Source organism: Ascaphus truei, chromosome 9, assembly GCF_040206685.1.
Source record: "Ascaphus truei isolate aAscTru1 chromosome 9, aAscTru1.hap1, whole genome shotgun sequence".
In the NCBI taxonomy this organism is placed as follows: domain Eukaryota; kingdom Metazoa; phylum Chordata; class Amphibia; order Anura; family Ascaphidae; genus Ascaphus; species Ascaphus truei.
In genome coordinates this window covers 29,540,233-29,555,523 of record NC_134491.1, presented here as the reverse complement: position 1 = coordinate 29,555,523, position 15,291 = coordinate 29,540,233, and the positions used below count along the sequence as shown (strand labels likewise).

The following is a 15,291-nucleotide window of genomic DNA, read 5'->3' as shown; positions in this document are numbered from 1 at the left end:
GATTAACAATGGATGGGTAGTATAACCAATATCATTATTGGCAAATAACGATACACCATGTTATCATGAGGTTGCAATGTAGTTATTGTTTTCTAACACTAATCCCTGTGCATTCTGGTTCTCGATTACCTTCACTTCCGGTGGAAAATCGAGACGCAAACACCTAGCAGTGGGCTACAATGTTATGATGACAAGTAGGTTGAATAATAAAACACAGGCTTGCTGAAAGGTTTCATAGGGATTGTTGAGCAGGGGGTTGGTGGTTGCGAGAATGGGACCAGCAGCATATGGGGGCACGGCTACATGGACCGAGGATGGCCCAACTGCGGGTCCATCACTATTTGATATACCGGATCACTACTGGTATTGGCTGGACAGGCCTCCCCAAAGCCACGGGACACGTAACAGCTGTCCGCCCTGTCTAAGACCCTGATAAAACAAATTGGGGTCTGTGTACTAACAGGATATTTGTAAATATTTTTGTGTCAAGATTGTAGTGCCAAAAAATAGTACAAACATTAATAACAATTGCGTAGTATTTATAAAGGTCGAAAAGAAGTAGACGAAATCTTTACAGCTTTATTTTGGAGCGCACCTGGACATACAAAGTTTCGGCTGCAGTCAGCCCTTTGTCAAGCATTTCGGTGCAGCCCGAAACATTGTATGTCCAGGAGCATTTCCAAATAAAGCTGTAAAGATTTCATCTACTTCTCCAAATGTTTGTTGAAGCAGGAATGGTGAAATACAGGTGCTGCAGCTCCTCCTTCTCGTTTGTAAGGTTCGGAGCCAGCTTGCTGATTACTATGCAGCCTTAACGTTTGTTATTACAGTATTTCATCATTGGGAAGTTCTACCCTTGTCCCTGTCTTTTTTATTTTTTATTTTGAAGTATTGGAATATATATTTTTCTTCTTATGATCTCCACAAATGTGCTGCCGTTTCACCCCAGAGATGGCTGCATGAATGACTCTACATAATGCCAACGCATGTTGTCTTACAACACGGATGGCCAACTCCAGGCCTCAAGGTCACCACCAACAGGTCAGATTTTAAGGCTATCCCTGCTTCAGCACAGTTGGCTCAATCAGTTTTCAAGTGATTTTTTCTTGAAGCAGGGATATCCTGAAAACCTGACCTGTTGGTGGCCCTTGAAGGCTGAAGTTGACCACTCCTGTTGTAAGACAACATGTAATATAAAGACAAATTATAATCATGTATTTTCATTTATTTACCATGACCAACATCTATTTGAAATGAAAGTGATATGATGATTAAATATGCACCTACATCTTTTCTATACTGTATATACTGTACAACACTTTCTACTTGCACACCCGTTTATAGATGTGCTCTAGGTTGCAATGTAAAAGTTGTAGTGTGCTTTATACACACTCCCTCATGAGTCTCTGTTGTGCAGAGCATGTACAAATTGTTAGATGCTCCCCCAGTGGAAGTCTGCATAACATGGCTGCTATGCAACTATGCTCCAGATATTTTGCAGCACCAAAGACTTTGCTTATTATGTGAGTAATGTACTTTACAATGAGCCTAGAATGAAGGGATGATCACGGGAATATGCATCTGCCTGTGCAGCCTGTGCACACATCCTGCATGTGATTGCATGTACATGAGCAGCTCCTCTTCCTCCCTATTTTGTATCTTCAGATGCACTCCCTGCTCCCCGTGACAGCTGCAAAAGAGAGAAGAGGATTTTTAGCAAGTAAGGCGATTTGGAGTGACATGCAAAGGATCCCTCCCCCTACACAGGCTCTGATTAACCAGGAGATGCAATGGGCTCGATGCAAGAACCCTGAGGATCTGAACTGGGGAACAGCAACAAAAAGAGGATCAGCCAAAAGAGGGGTTCAACAGGGGTAAGTAGCAGGGGGAGCAGACACAGACAGGCTGCTGGGTTGGATCCATGGCATTAGAAGTCAGGAACTCAGGTGCTGCCTTTATTGAAGCATAGCACCAGTATAGCTGTATATTGAAGCATAGCACCAGTATAGCTGTATATTGAAGCATAGCACCAGTAGAGATGTATATTGAAGCATAGCACCAGTATAGATGTATAGATGTATATTGAAGAATAGCACCAGTATAGATGTATATTGAAGCATAGCACCAGTATAGATGTATATTGAAGCATAGCACCAGTATAGATGTATATTGAAGTGTAGCCCCAGTATACATGTATATTGAAGCGTAGCACCAGTATAGCTGTATACTGAAGCATAGCACCAGTATAGCTGTATACTGAAGCATAGCACCAGTATAGCTGTATATTAAAGCATAGCACCAGTATAGCTGTATATTAAAGCATAGCACCAGTATAGCTGTATATTGAAACATAGCACCAGTATAGATTTATATTGAAGCATAGCCACAGTATAGATGTATATTGAAGTATAGCACCAGTATAGCAGTATATTGAAGCATAGCACCAGTATAGCTGTATATTGAAGCATAGCACCAGTATAGATGTATATTGAAGCATAGCACCAGTATAGATGTATATTGAAGCATAGCCCCAGTATACTGTACATGTATATTGAAGCATAGCACCAGTATAGCTGTATATTGAAGCGTAGCCCCAGTATACATGTATGTTGAAGCGTAGCTCCAGTATACATGTATATTGAAGCATAGCCCCAGTATACATGTATATTGAAGCATAGCCCCAATATAGATGTATATTGAAGCATAGCCCCACTATAGATGTATATTGAAGCATAGCACCAGTATAGATGTATATTGAAGCATAGCACCAGTATAGATGTATATAATCCAGATGTGCGTGTGTTCTGACAAAGCTGGATATCGCACTTTCCATAGGATTGTGTGCTAGTGATAACGCAGAATATTACACCATGTTACACCACCGGCAGCAATGACCCCACAGCTCTGTACATGGCCAAGCAGGAAGAATAAGTGTATACACACACACACGGTATATATAATACGTTATACTTGCTGTTTGGTACCCAGTAGTCAGTGTTATTTGCAGGAGGATAATAAGCTTGGGGAGATCACACAGCAGTAGCAATGAATGAATGTCACTCTGTACACTCTGGGGCTTTATTTATTTATGTATATATATTTCTTAATGACATTTTATTTTAACCTGTTCAGCTCCAGGGGGGCAGTTGCATGGCGTTGCGATGTGCTGCAGCCGCCTCTAGCGCTACCAAGGGTTAATGAGGTCTTCCCCCTCCTGTCTACCGTTACTGATTTAATTAGTGCAACCCAGGGCGATGTGCAATACGCAGGGAGCTGGGCTTTAACCCTTTGTGTGCTGGATGTCAGGGACACAGTTAACCTGTTGTTTCCATGGGCGTGATGCAGGAGTGTGGGAGATGCACTGACCCATTAGTTGCCAGGAAATTATGGATGCAGAACTATAGGGTGTTAAATTAACCCGTGAGTTACTAGAGGATGGAGGTATGTTAATTCAGGGGTAGACAACTCCAGTCCTCAGTCTTTGACGGAACCCCTGATGAGCCACCTGTGCTGAAGCAGGGATATCCTGAAAACCTGACCCGTTGGTAGCCCTTGGGAACTGGAGTTGGCCACCCCTGTGTTAACCTATTAAATACTGGAGAGTAGGGGGAGAGGGGTACTTTAACCTATGAGGGTGCTCTCATTCATTAAGTCCCGGGCTGTAGGAAGGTATATTAACCCTTTAATACCGGGCAGTGGAAAATGCATTTAACCCATTAGATGGGGGGAGGGGAGCATTCAGTGCTTAAGAATGGGGAGAATTAACCCCTTAGTCACTGACGTTCATGAGAGGACAACCCCCATTGGGTTTCTCAGTATGGGAAGATTTAACCCTTTAGTTGGGGAGGGAGGGGGAGGAAGGGTTATAGTTAGTGTTGGAACATGGCCGCATTAGCCCCTGTAGTGCTGAGGAAGGGATAGAATGTGCACTTTGGTTGCTGAAGTGTTTGTAGAGCTTTGGAGGAAAGCAGTATTTACCCCCTCAGTGCTGGTCTATGTGCGAGGCAATGATATTATCTGCTAAAGGTCAGAATCAGCCCTACACATTGGGGACTGTGGGTGGAAAGGCAACTTTAAGCCCTATAATGCCGGGGTGTAGAGGAAGAGGCTATCTTAACCACTTCACTGCTGGGATATAGAGGAAGAGGCTACATTAACCACTACACTGCCGGGGTGTAGAGGAAGAGGCTATCTTAACCACTTCACTGCTGGGATATAGAGGAAGAGGCTACATTAACCACTTCACTGCTGGGATATAGAGGAAGAGGCTACATTAACCACTACACTGTCGGGGTGTAGAGGAAGAGGCTACCTTAACCACTTCACTGCTGGGCTGTAGAGGAAGAGGCTACCTTAACCACTTCCCTTCCGGGGTGTAGAGGAAGAGGCTACCTTAACCACTTCCCTTCCGGGGTGTAGAGGAAGAGGCTTCCTTAACCACTTCACTGCTGGGGTGTAGAGGAAGAGGCTACCTTAACCACTTCACTGCTGGGCTGTAGAGGAAGAGGCTACCTTAACCACTTCACTGCTGGGCTGTAGAGGAAGAGGCTACCTTAACCACTTCACTGCTGGGGTGTAGAGGAAGAAGCTACCTTAACCACTTCCCTGCCGGGGTGTAGAGGAAGAGGCTACCTTAACCACTTCCCTGCCGGGGTGTAGAGGAAGAGGCTACCTTAACCACTTCACTGCTGGGGTGTAGAGGAAGATGCTACCTTAACCACTTCCCTTCCGGGGTGTAGAGGAAGATGCTACCTTGACCACTTCACTGCTGGTGTGTAGAGGAAGAGGCTACCTTAACCACTACACCGCTGGGGCGTGGGAGACAGTACCATTAACCCCTGAATTGTTGAACATAGTATGTGCCACTTTCACCAACTTCATTGGAAATACCCCAAACTGGCTGCAAACCACAAGCAGTGCATCCAGTGTAGGCTTGTAATGCAGTGTGTGTGTGTGTGTGTGTGTGTGTGTGTGTGTGTGTGTGTGTGTGTGTGTGTGTGTGTGTGTGTGTGTGTGTGTGTGTGTGTGTGTGTGTGTGTGTGTGTGTGTGTGTGTGTGTGTGTGTGTGTGTGTGTGTGTGTGTGTGTGTGTGTGTGTGTGTGTGTGTGTGTGTGTGTGTGTGCAGAATGAACAGGGGGGAAGGACATGCAGAAAACGGGTCTCGGCTACAATGCTATAAATAATACTCTTTTAGCAAAACAGCACATTTAATCCCAAATCAACCTGTGGGCACAAAGGGAGGGACCGGGCTTATTTTATTTGTGGCGGCTGGCTGGAACTAGTACCGACCACAGCACTAGAATTAAACCCTTTTAGAAATGGTACTGCCCAGTCATTAGCAGAATAAGCAGTTATCTTGGGCCCCAAGAAGCTGAAAGCACAGGTACGATGGGTTTCATATCTGGCCTAATATTGTACCAATAAATGTATTTTCTGCCCATATATATTAGGCAAAATGTATACCCATTCGACAAAAATTACCATATATTCGAGGCTTATAAGCGCTTGGTTTTTATTTATTAAAGGATCTTATACAGTAAATGTAACCATTTCACTGCCAGAGGACTGGCATTGCATTGTGGCAGGGTTATATTGTTCACTGCAGTGCTACACAGACCTCTCTGGCAGAGAAGTGGTTAAGAGGTTGACATCTGTTTTGGGGCGCCAAGGTTGGCCCTGTGGCCCCTTTAATACTAAAAGGGGTTACACATACCTGAAAATAGGCCAATACTAGGACTGGATCATTGACACTTTGCCTGGAGTTAGTTAGCAAGTATGGGTAGGGTTAAACATATTCTCACTTCCCCATCCAAACAGGAAGACAAATAGGATCTATGCCTTTTGCTCTCCTTGTATCTGGCAAGAATTAAGGGAACTGGAAAGAGGGAAGCCTAGGTGTCTCAATCAATGTGCGACTCATGTCAGACAGCTGCTGCTCTCCATCCACTTGTGCCTGTTTACCTCGGGTTTTCAAATATAGCTTCTGTGCCATGCTCTTCTCTAAATAAGGCAAGAGAAGTGGTTACTTGGAGGGTGTGAGGTTACCACACTGGAGAAGGGGGGGCCATCTGATGTGCGATCCTCACCTTGTCTTCCGATACTGTCCTATTGTGGCAGAGGCATTTACAGGAATATTCCCCCTGTAAAGTGTTTAGGGGCGAAAGAGCACGTGCCTCTGTTATGTGCCATGGTAAACTGGGCATACAACAATATAAAATGCAAGGTGGCAGATTAGGTCATAAAATATGTGATGGCACTTGCTTGTTCAGTACCACTACTTTTATATTTTCAGTTTAGTTTTAGGCACACATTTTAAGTGAATGAATTGTTGTCACTGAGCCTAATTATTACATTTGAAGGCACTGACCCATGATTTCACTCTGTTGCATTGAAGGACAGCTCCACTTTGTTTTGCTTAGTGTAGTTGAGTAGTTAAAAGTGCACGGATAACACAAGGGGTAGCTACTTCCCGATTGATCATGTAATCTAATACATAGACACAACGATGATTACAGGTCAGGACCATCTGACCCAGCTGGTCTACCCAACTTCCAATAGACACATCAGATGTCCAGCTGTTCTTCTGTACTTTGGTTGTCTATTCCTAGCAGCTTGCAATTCCTTGCCTGCATCCCATCACCTCTTATGGGGATGATATTCCAGGCATCTACTGAAGAAGTATGATCTCCCAATCGCCAGATGTTAACAAATTCAAGGTATACAGATTTTAACGAGGCGGACCACTCAGAGTCCCAGAGTGGCCCCGCTGTACCAAAATCAAAGGTTACCTTTTGTGTAGCTGGTCTCTGAAGTCAATGGCAGCCTAGAGTAGAACAAAATGGTGGCTGGCAGCTTTCTAGCTTCCAGGTCAGTGCCCTGAATGCTAATTTCCAGAACCCAATGGATTCCGCATAGCCAAATCCAGATTTAGTCAGATGGCCATGATATTGTATTTTTAAAAAGTCATTGAATATCTGGTTTTAAAGTGGATTAGTCTAGCAGTCAGGGTTAGAGGGACTCGGGTAAAGGGATTGCACCTATTGGCTGTAATGGAACTGTCTGTGCTGCAGTGTTTCCATTATTTTGAAGAATGCTGAGCTCCACTTCCCTTGTTAATGATATATAGTATCATTCCTCACTTCTCCCCTGTTTCTTTCAGTGTGTACACGTCAAGACATTTTTATTCTTTCTGTTTAAGTTTGAGTGCATGACATTAGTTAAATAAGGAGGGGGGAGGGGAAGAGGGATGGCTCTTGCTTCAGTCTACAGAGTGGTTAGAGCGGTGCCTGGGCTAATGAATACAAAAGACCTCTGGTCTTGAGAGGATAAGAACCGAAAAAGGCCCCGTTATCTAGCACTCTACTCAATGTATATATGAATGAATTCAAATGTAACCTTTATTTGGTATAATAATAAAATAGGTAACACATAAAACTAACAACACATAGAACGACACTAATAATAATAGGTGATAGGGTTATTATCAAAACAAAGATGTAGTATAACACTAAGTCACCCTAATATCAGGGGTATAGTGTCTATACATACTATATACTATACATTGACAGAGTTAAAACCTTATAAGTCCCTATTATGGGAGGAGTGGCTCAGTGAGTAAAGACACTGACTAGCACTGAGTGTTAATCATGGCGCTACCTGAGATCTCTCCGGTAATAGAGAAAACTAAGCATGCAATATATATACACAATAGGAGCATGGTAATAATGCTGCCTTAAACTCAAGTGATATATGAGCTAGGACTCTACATTGAGTCAACACAAACTGCCTGATTAAGTTAGATCAAACAGATTATTAGCCTCTAGAAGATCGCGCTATATATTTTCATTAGGAACGTCTATACATCACTATCCACAATTGGTGTGTTTCATGAACGAAACCCCCATACCGTGGTGTTATTAGAGAGAATATATATACCTGTAGACGCTATCCTGGCAGGGTGAATCAGTGATTACTAAGAAGCCCTTGTTGATGACATCCAGAGTGGAAGACAACTTCATTCAGCCCAGTACCTGCTGTGACGGCCGTGGAACAGATGCTGTTGCTGTGAACATCTTTGTCTGACCCTATGACCCAGGGTGGTCTGAATGCTCACAAACAAAGGCACTTATGTAAGTGGAATACTTTGTGTCTTTAATATTAAAAACAGTACTATACTATTTTTGCTTTCCCTTTTTTTGTATATGGATTCCCCCCCCCCCCATATCTATGGATCTGGAGTACCTATCTGGAGACAAAAGTTGGTAACTTCTAATAACCACAACGCTTTCATTTCACGTTATACACGTGAGTGCAAATTTTATAGAACTTTCAACACTGATATCATTTGTTGGGGTTGACAATATTGCACTATTTTGTGTTTCTACTTTCTTTCCATGTCCTGATGTGATTTGCGCACCTGTTTCTCCTTCGCTATCCTGGCACTGCACGATTATTATATTTACGGCATCTTCTTAACTGGATGAACATACAGTGGTGTAAGTGTGTTACTTAACCACAGGCATTAATCACTTGATACACAGTCTCCACTGCTGTGGCTTAAATCTATGCTCCACCCGTGCGGTTTCATGGTGCAGCTGCTTGGTTTTACTTTGTTTCATCTGGATAGATATTATGAACGCAACTACCATACCATGGTGCTATTACAGAGGATGTATATACACCTGTAGACGCTATCCTGAAAAATTATTATATTTATGTTGTCTTCTTAAATGGAGATGGGCACCGCAAAGCACAACAGATTTGTCAATAATCTCATTTATTTTAAGCCAGAAACATCACAACGTTTCGACCTAGTGGCATGTGCCACTTCAGTTCAATTGACAAAGACCACTAGGTCGAAACGTTGTGATGTTTCTGGCTTAAAATAAATGAGATTATTGACAAATCCGCTGTGCTTTGCGTTGCCCATCTCCATGTACTGCTGGAGTTCCTGCAGCTTCCACTCACTCTCAGGAGCACCGCTAACTGTATTACTTTCATTTACCAATTTTGTTTGGAGTGCAGCATCTACCTTATTCATCTCTTCTTAAATGGATCCACGGATAGTGGCGATAAAGTGTTATTCGATCACAGGCACTAACCTCTTGATACACAGTCTCCAATGCTTCAGCTCAAATCTGTGCTGCTATTCCGCGTGATCTAACAGTGTAGCCGCGTGGTGCTACTTTGTTTGTTCTGAATAGACACGATACATATCACAGTAATGCACCATTGAACTTTGCCACATTATGTGGCATCAAACTGTTTATAAACGTGTACTACTGTTAGAAAGAGAAGTTAGAGCAAGATATGGCAGCAGTTATCAATAGACCACTAGCAACAACTTATTAGTTGTATTATCTATAACTGGGGCTTTTGACTAACAAAAAACCCCAAACTGTAGCGTCATTAAAATATAGGAATAAATAGTGAACTATTGTGTGCTACATTAACACTATATCTGCTGTACTCCACTCACATGGAGGAACAAACAGTGGTACCAGTGTGCTTATCAACCTTGTGTTCTATTAAGATCACGTTATTAATTGTGCTAACAATATTTTGACTACATGCTATATGATTCCATAATTTGTTAACAAAAATCCCAAACGGCTGGTACATGGTGTGCACCACCATAAGCTATTAAAGCAATTCAGAATTTTAATATAGGCTAGGAGTTGACTAACAACTACTGTATATATCAGTGTTAATATAACCAATACACTGAGTGGGGCACATCAAACTAGTATTAACATGTTTGTCCAATATAGGAGCTACCACCACTAGCATATTTATCTACACTTGATATAACCTATTATATAATCAGACACTTTTCATCCTTGGAGTTCATCAATGAGCAACAACATTACTCCTCTTGATGCACAATATAGATACAGTATGAGGATACTATAAGACCTGAATAGTGCTGAGAATTATTGATTCTCTTCTTCACTATATATAGTCTTATAGGGACTTATAAGGTTTTGACTCTGTCAATGTATAGACATTATACCCCTGATATTAGGGTGACTTAGTGTTATACTACATCTTTGCTTTGGTTACACTCCTATCCATGCCTATCACTTATTATTATTATTATTATTATTATTGTTGTTCTATGTGTTGTTAGTTTTATGTGTTACCTATTTTATTATGATACCAAATAAAGGTTACATTTTAATTCATATATACATTGAGTAGAGTGCTAGATAACGGGGGCCCTTTTCTGTTCTGACAGTGGCCTTTTGAGTGCATGACATGCATCATCTACGTGACTATTCCTGGACTCTATTTTATTGTTGTCATTACTGGGATGTGGCTGGACTGGTCCCAGCATGGTAGGTGAGATATTTCCAGTTATCTGTAAAGGGGCATCTCTATTTCCCATCTGTTAACAGCAAATATCTCAGCAACCCAACATTCTCCTGGCTCTCTCTACCTTGTTACAATGTTTGGCTAATTTTAGATTATTTTAGATTGTATCATTTCCTGCTTTGTGAATTGTAGAACTATAATCTTGAAGCAGGAATCCAAACTGCTCTTCTGTTTAAAAATAATAATAATAATCTTGATTCATCGTTGCTTCCCCGAAGTCCCGAGACTCCTTGGTTCGAGAGATATTTGTAGAAGTATTGGTACCCTGGAGCTTATCTGTGGTCACTCAATGTCCAGTGATTCTTTGTTTTAGGCGTAACGAGACGTTTTCTTCACTGGGCAAGAATACTTGCCTGGAGAACACAAAATGGCTGCCGGGTCAAGGCACAGTCCCACAGTCAGTGGGCAGCTGTGATGTCATTGGGAGATTTCACAGCTTTTTAGTGTCAGTATTGTTTGCATTAAAGCAGCTGTCCAAGCAGCCGTTTTTTTTTTAAATTTTCATTTCCCCCTTTAATATGTGCATCAATACAATCCACACAATGATACGTAATTAGCTAAGTTACCAATCGATCAATTCTCCTGATATCAATCAGCGAAGATTCAGCTCAGGGGTTCATTAAATGGCTGTCAGTGTAGCAGAAGAGAACCAAAGAGGCAAAGTTTTGTGGGGAAGATCATGTTACTAGGCAGTCACTAGATACAATTGGTGCACTGCTAGGGAGAGGGCAGGGCTCAAAAAGCGGTGTGCCAGAGTCCGTGTTAGAAGAGGAAGGTGATGTGACTTTGTAAATGGTTTGTAAATGCATTTTACATTATACATTATAATACATAAAAAAATGTAATTTCAGAGTTGTTTAAAACAAATGCTACATGTATTTTTTCATAGTAAAGAACTGATTTATTAAAAAAAAAAAAAAAAATATACACATGTAGATATAGACATTCGTTAACCAAGACTGTGATTGCGAGACAATGGAAGCAAAATGACCCCTGACTCTCACAGCAGTCATACATAAACTAAAATATATATAATGACTATGGCAAAACTATCCAGCCTTGTACAGGACAGATACAAAATATTCCTGACGATCTGGGACCCACGGGTGACCTACTGGGAACAAAACCAACCCTTATATCTGACAGAAGTTTATAGCAGGTGAATCACGATCTAAAAACGGTTGATAAAGTAATAGCACCAAATGTTGTTTTGTTTGTTCTCTGGCTAGAGACTAACTGGATGTGTCCCCTCCCCCACCCTCCTTTTTCTGTCTTCTATACCCACTATTCCTCATTTATAATTTGTAAAACCAATAAAATACAAGTTAAAAAAAAAAATACACATGTGGGATATTGCTTGGTCTGTAGCTTTAACTTCCTTTCTACTAAATCAGCGGTGCGCAAGTCTGAGTGCGGAGGGCGCGAGACTGAGTGCGGGGGGGGGGGGTGCGGGGTTTACGAGGCCCCGAGCGCTTCCCGAAGGCATTTAAATTAAGTGCCGGGGGAGCTGCAGGGCCTCTGTAAATCTAACTTACCTTGGCTCCGGTGGCTTCTCACACACGTCACCATGGCAACGCGGCGTCAAATGACGCCGCAAGGTCGTAACATCACTTTGACAGAGCCGACGCTGGTGAGGGGGGGCACGGAGGTGAGGGGACCGCCAGCAGGGGGGCACAGGGGAAAAAGTTTGCGCCCCCCTGTACTAAATGAAGGTTTACATCAGGGCTCTTTAAATGGCGGCCCGCAAAGGGCCTTGATATAGCTCTTGCACTCTCTGCTCCTGCTAATTTTATTCGGGTTGTTTAGGCGGCTAAGTGCAATTTTTCACATTGAAACTCTCTTGTAAGTTAAGGTACTGTGAATATATACGGTACAGATGTTATAAATACCGTCAACATGTTGATATATAATATTTTTTAGATCTTTAAATGTATATAAAATTACATTGTAATAAGCTTGTGACCCTTCTACTCCTAAATGTTTTGTGATCTGGCCCCTTTGGAGAATTAGTTGAAGAGCCTGGCTTGCATACATCTGTCATATTTTCACTTATATGTAGTTGGACCGCAAATGTCTTTCTCCAGTTCTCTGAAACCACAAATGTTTAGCGCGATGGATGTAGCTGGCTTGTGGGTAGTGTTGTTGCTGCACCTCAGTCTCTTAGCACACATTATATTTGGGGTGTTCAACTCCCAAGGCTCAAACCCCCCCCCCAAATGGTCTTCAACTGAGCCTCTGATTGAGCCACCTGTGCTGAAGTTGGGATATCTTGAACACCTGACCTGTTGAGAGGGGCTTGCGGACTGGAGTAGAGAGCCCCTGCATTACATGGATAAATTCCATCTGGTCTCATCTTCTCCGGCTTTTGTCCGGAAGTCATTTTTCTCCAAAGCGCTGTAAGGAAGAGTTACAGCCAGAACAAAAAACAGAAGAGGTGGGCGTCCTGCCAGGCAAAAATAATGAATCTGGTACCCTGAACAAAAACAATTATTCAAGATGTCTGCATTTATGAATGTGGTCTACCCACACTACACACTGTCTTTTTCTCAGAAGCCTTATTACCACCTCATTTGCTAATTCTCCGTCCACATGTAAAAAGTAGAGAATAAATAAAAAAGGTTTGATACTACAGTATCAAAGCCTCCCGGATGCAAAGCTTTTTTTAAAGCTTTTATAACTATTGTGCAGTTTGTTTAATCCAGTTTTGGAGCCGGGCAACTTTGATACATAAATCCTTACTGTATGTTTTGGATATTCATGGCTACCCACCTTCTCCCCCTTTTTTGCCAGTGCTATCCTGTCAGGATGTTGGGTTGTTTAGCGAAAGCTATTAGGAGGAAGCGAGGGGTGGTGATGCCACTTTATACTGTAGATCATTGGTAAGACTCAGGGCCAGCTTGATGTCAGTAGGGTTGCCAGGTGTCCCGTATTGAACCGGACTGTCCTGTATTTGGACACCGTCCAGTAAAAAAATGAGAGTTAATACTGGACATGTATGTGTCCTGTATTACCTCTCTGGACATTGGGACATGACCGGCTTGGGGGGCTGCGGGATTTCCCAAAGCCGGGAAAGAGCAGGGCTGTTGCTTGGGGGCTGGGCAGCTTCTTCCACCCTGATTGGCTGCATTACTGAGCAGCAGCCAATCAGGAGGAGGTGTCAGGAGCCCGGGTGTGGGAAGGAAACACAGCATGGAGCGGGGTGAAGTGTCTGTTTGTGTGTCTTGAGCGCGTCGCACAACAATTAAAATGATTGTCGGGGGAGAGTCCAGGGCCTCTTTAAGTACGTGCAATGTTGTCAGTCTCCTACTTGGAGCTGTTTTAATGTAGTTCTGTTAGGTTCCTGTTTCAGTATGTTTAGATCATAGAACATGGCTAATTTAGTCTAGTTTGTGCAGTCAGCGAGTACTGTGGCCATTCCTCCTATCTGTGTGTGTGTGTACTCCTACAGAGTATATGCTGTGGACTTAACAACACTGTGGCTGTGAATGCTAGTCCCTGAATTCACAGGATATGCACTTCATGTGACAGCCATTATCAGCAACTAGCTAACTGTATGTTCATGTTAGGAGGAGTGGATATTTTTCTATCACTTTTCAATTGATCTCGCTGACCTCTATACAGTTACCATCTGGTCTAACAGCTGATCCGGAGGGGCTAATACCCTGACCTATTGCATCGTATGCCTTCAATCCCACCATCTTTAGTTGGTAAATTGGGATACTACTATCATACATACTAGATGGCATAGATGCTTGATATATATTTTTTGATTTAATTTATTTTTAACTCACGTTACAACTACCTTTGGTAATATATGTTTTAAGTCAATCTATTAAAAGTTACTTTTTACACCTAGTGGTGTGCAGTTTAGTGAATTCTTTTAGGGGCACAATCACTTTGTGTTTACCTTCCCCCCCCTTTTCTGATTCACTAGTCAGTTCACAGTTTGCACCCACAATTCGATTACCTTATTTACTGTATAACTACACAATTAGTATGGTTTTGTGATCACTCCCTATCCTTCCCTTTGTCCCTCTTTAAGTACATCTTACCAGGTCCGGCTGCATCTCCTCCTGCAGGGTCCAGTCATTATGGCACTTTGAGGGCAAATGGTGTTGTGTTGCCATGTCAACGTGCCATCACATGGTGTCATATTGCCATGACAATGTGAATCCACATGGCACCGTGATGTATTGCGTCATTGCGTCACCATGACGCCACAACGTCTGAGGTTCTGAAGTGGTGCTGCGCCGGCCCAGGTTAGAGGCCCCCAGCGAATGCCCCATAGCACCGAGCCCCACGTAATACCAAGCTGGCCCTGGTTAGACCTCACCTAGAATCTGTGTTCTGTTCTGCGGACTGTATCTCCAAGAACAGTCAAATGACAGGTTGTACAAAGCAGAGCTACTAATATGGTGCATGGCCTGCCTTGTAAAAGGATAAGAATAAAGGACCAAAACAAGTGCAGCTTGGAAGAGAGGACTAAGATAGAAACTTCAGATAAAGAGAAGTGGTGGAACAAGAAGTCCTGCTCTAAAGCTGGATGCGGGTTGACCAGGGGAAACATGATGAGTTAATTCATAGCATAAGGTTGGTGAGTTTGCGGAATAGTGCCCTACAGAGGTGGTGGAGGCTAATACAGGAAGGAAATGTAAAAATATTTGTGCTAGACACACGGAGGTTTTCAAAGCAGACGGGAGAATGGGCAGTGTAGGCGGTCTAAGTGGTTCTTGCCTGCCATCAATTTGTATGTATCTATGTTACTACATCTTCTAGTTTGACCTTTGTACACTTGATGTGGTCATTGCCTCCCAATGTTTTCATTGCTGAGACGGTTAAGATTCCTGAATGTTATCTCCTTTTTTGAAAAATGTTAAGCCACTTCCTTTGGGACCCTTAGTGGCCTTTTCTTCCTGT

General features: G+C 42.6%; 1 protein-coding gene across 3 annotated transcripts in view; it reads left to right on the top strand.

Moving 5' to 3' along the window:
* Positions 1-1,427: 1,427 nt before the first annotated feature.
* SLC8A3 (solute carrier family 8 member A3) overlaps positions 1,428-15,291 on the top strand; it is a 189,659-nt gene continuing 175,795 nt past the window's right edge. The window contains exons 1-2 of one of the 3 annotated variants that reach the window (XM_075614193.1): positions 1,428-1,523; positions 1,666-1,874. The gene's annotated coding sequence lies outside the window, so the exon portion shown is untranslated. Of the gene's footprint in view, positions 1,875-15,291 lie in introns of all 3 variants that reach the window. The other 2 variants (XM_075614192.1, XM_075614194.1) reach the window with 2 other exon arrangements.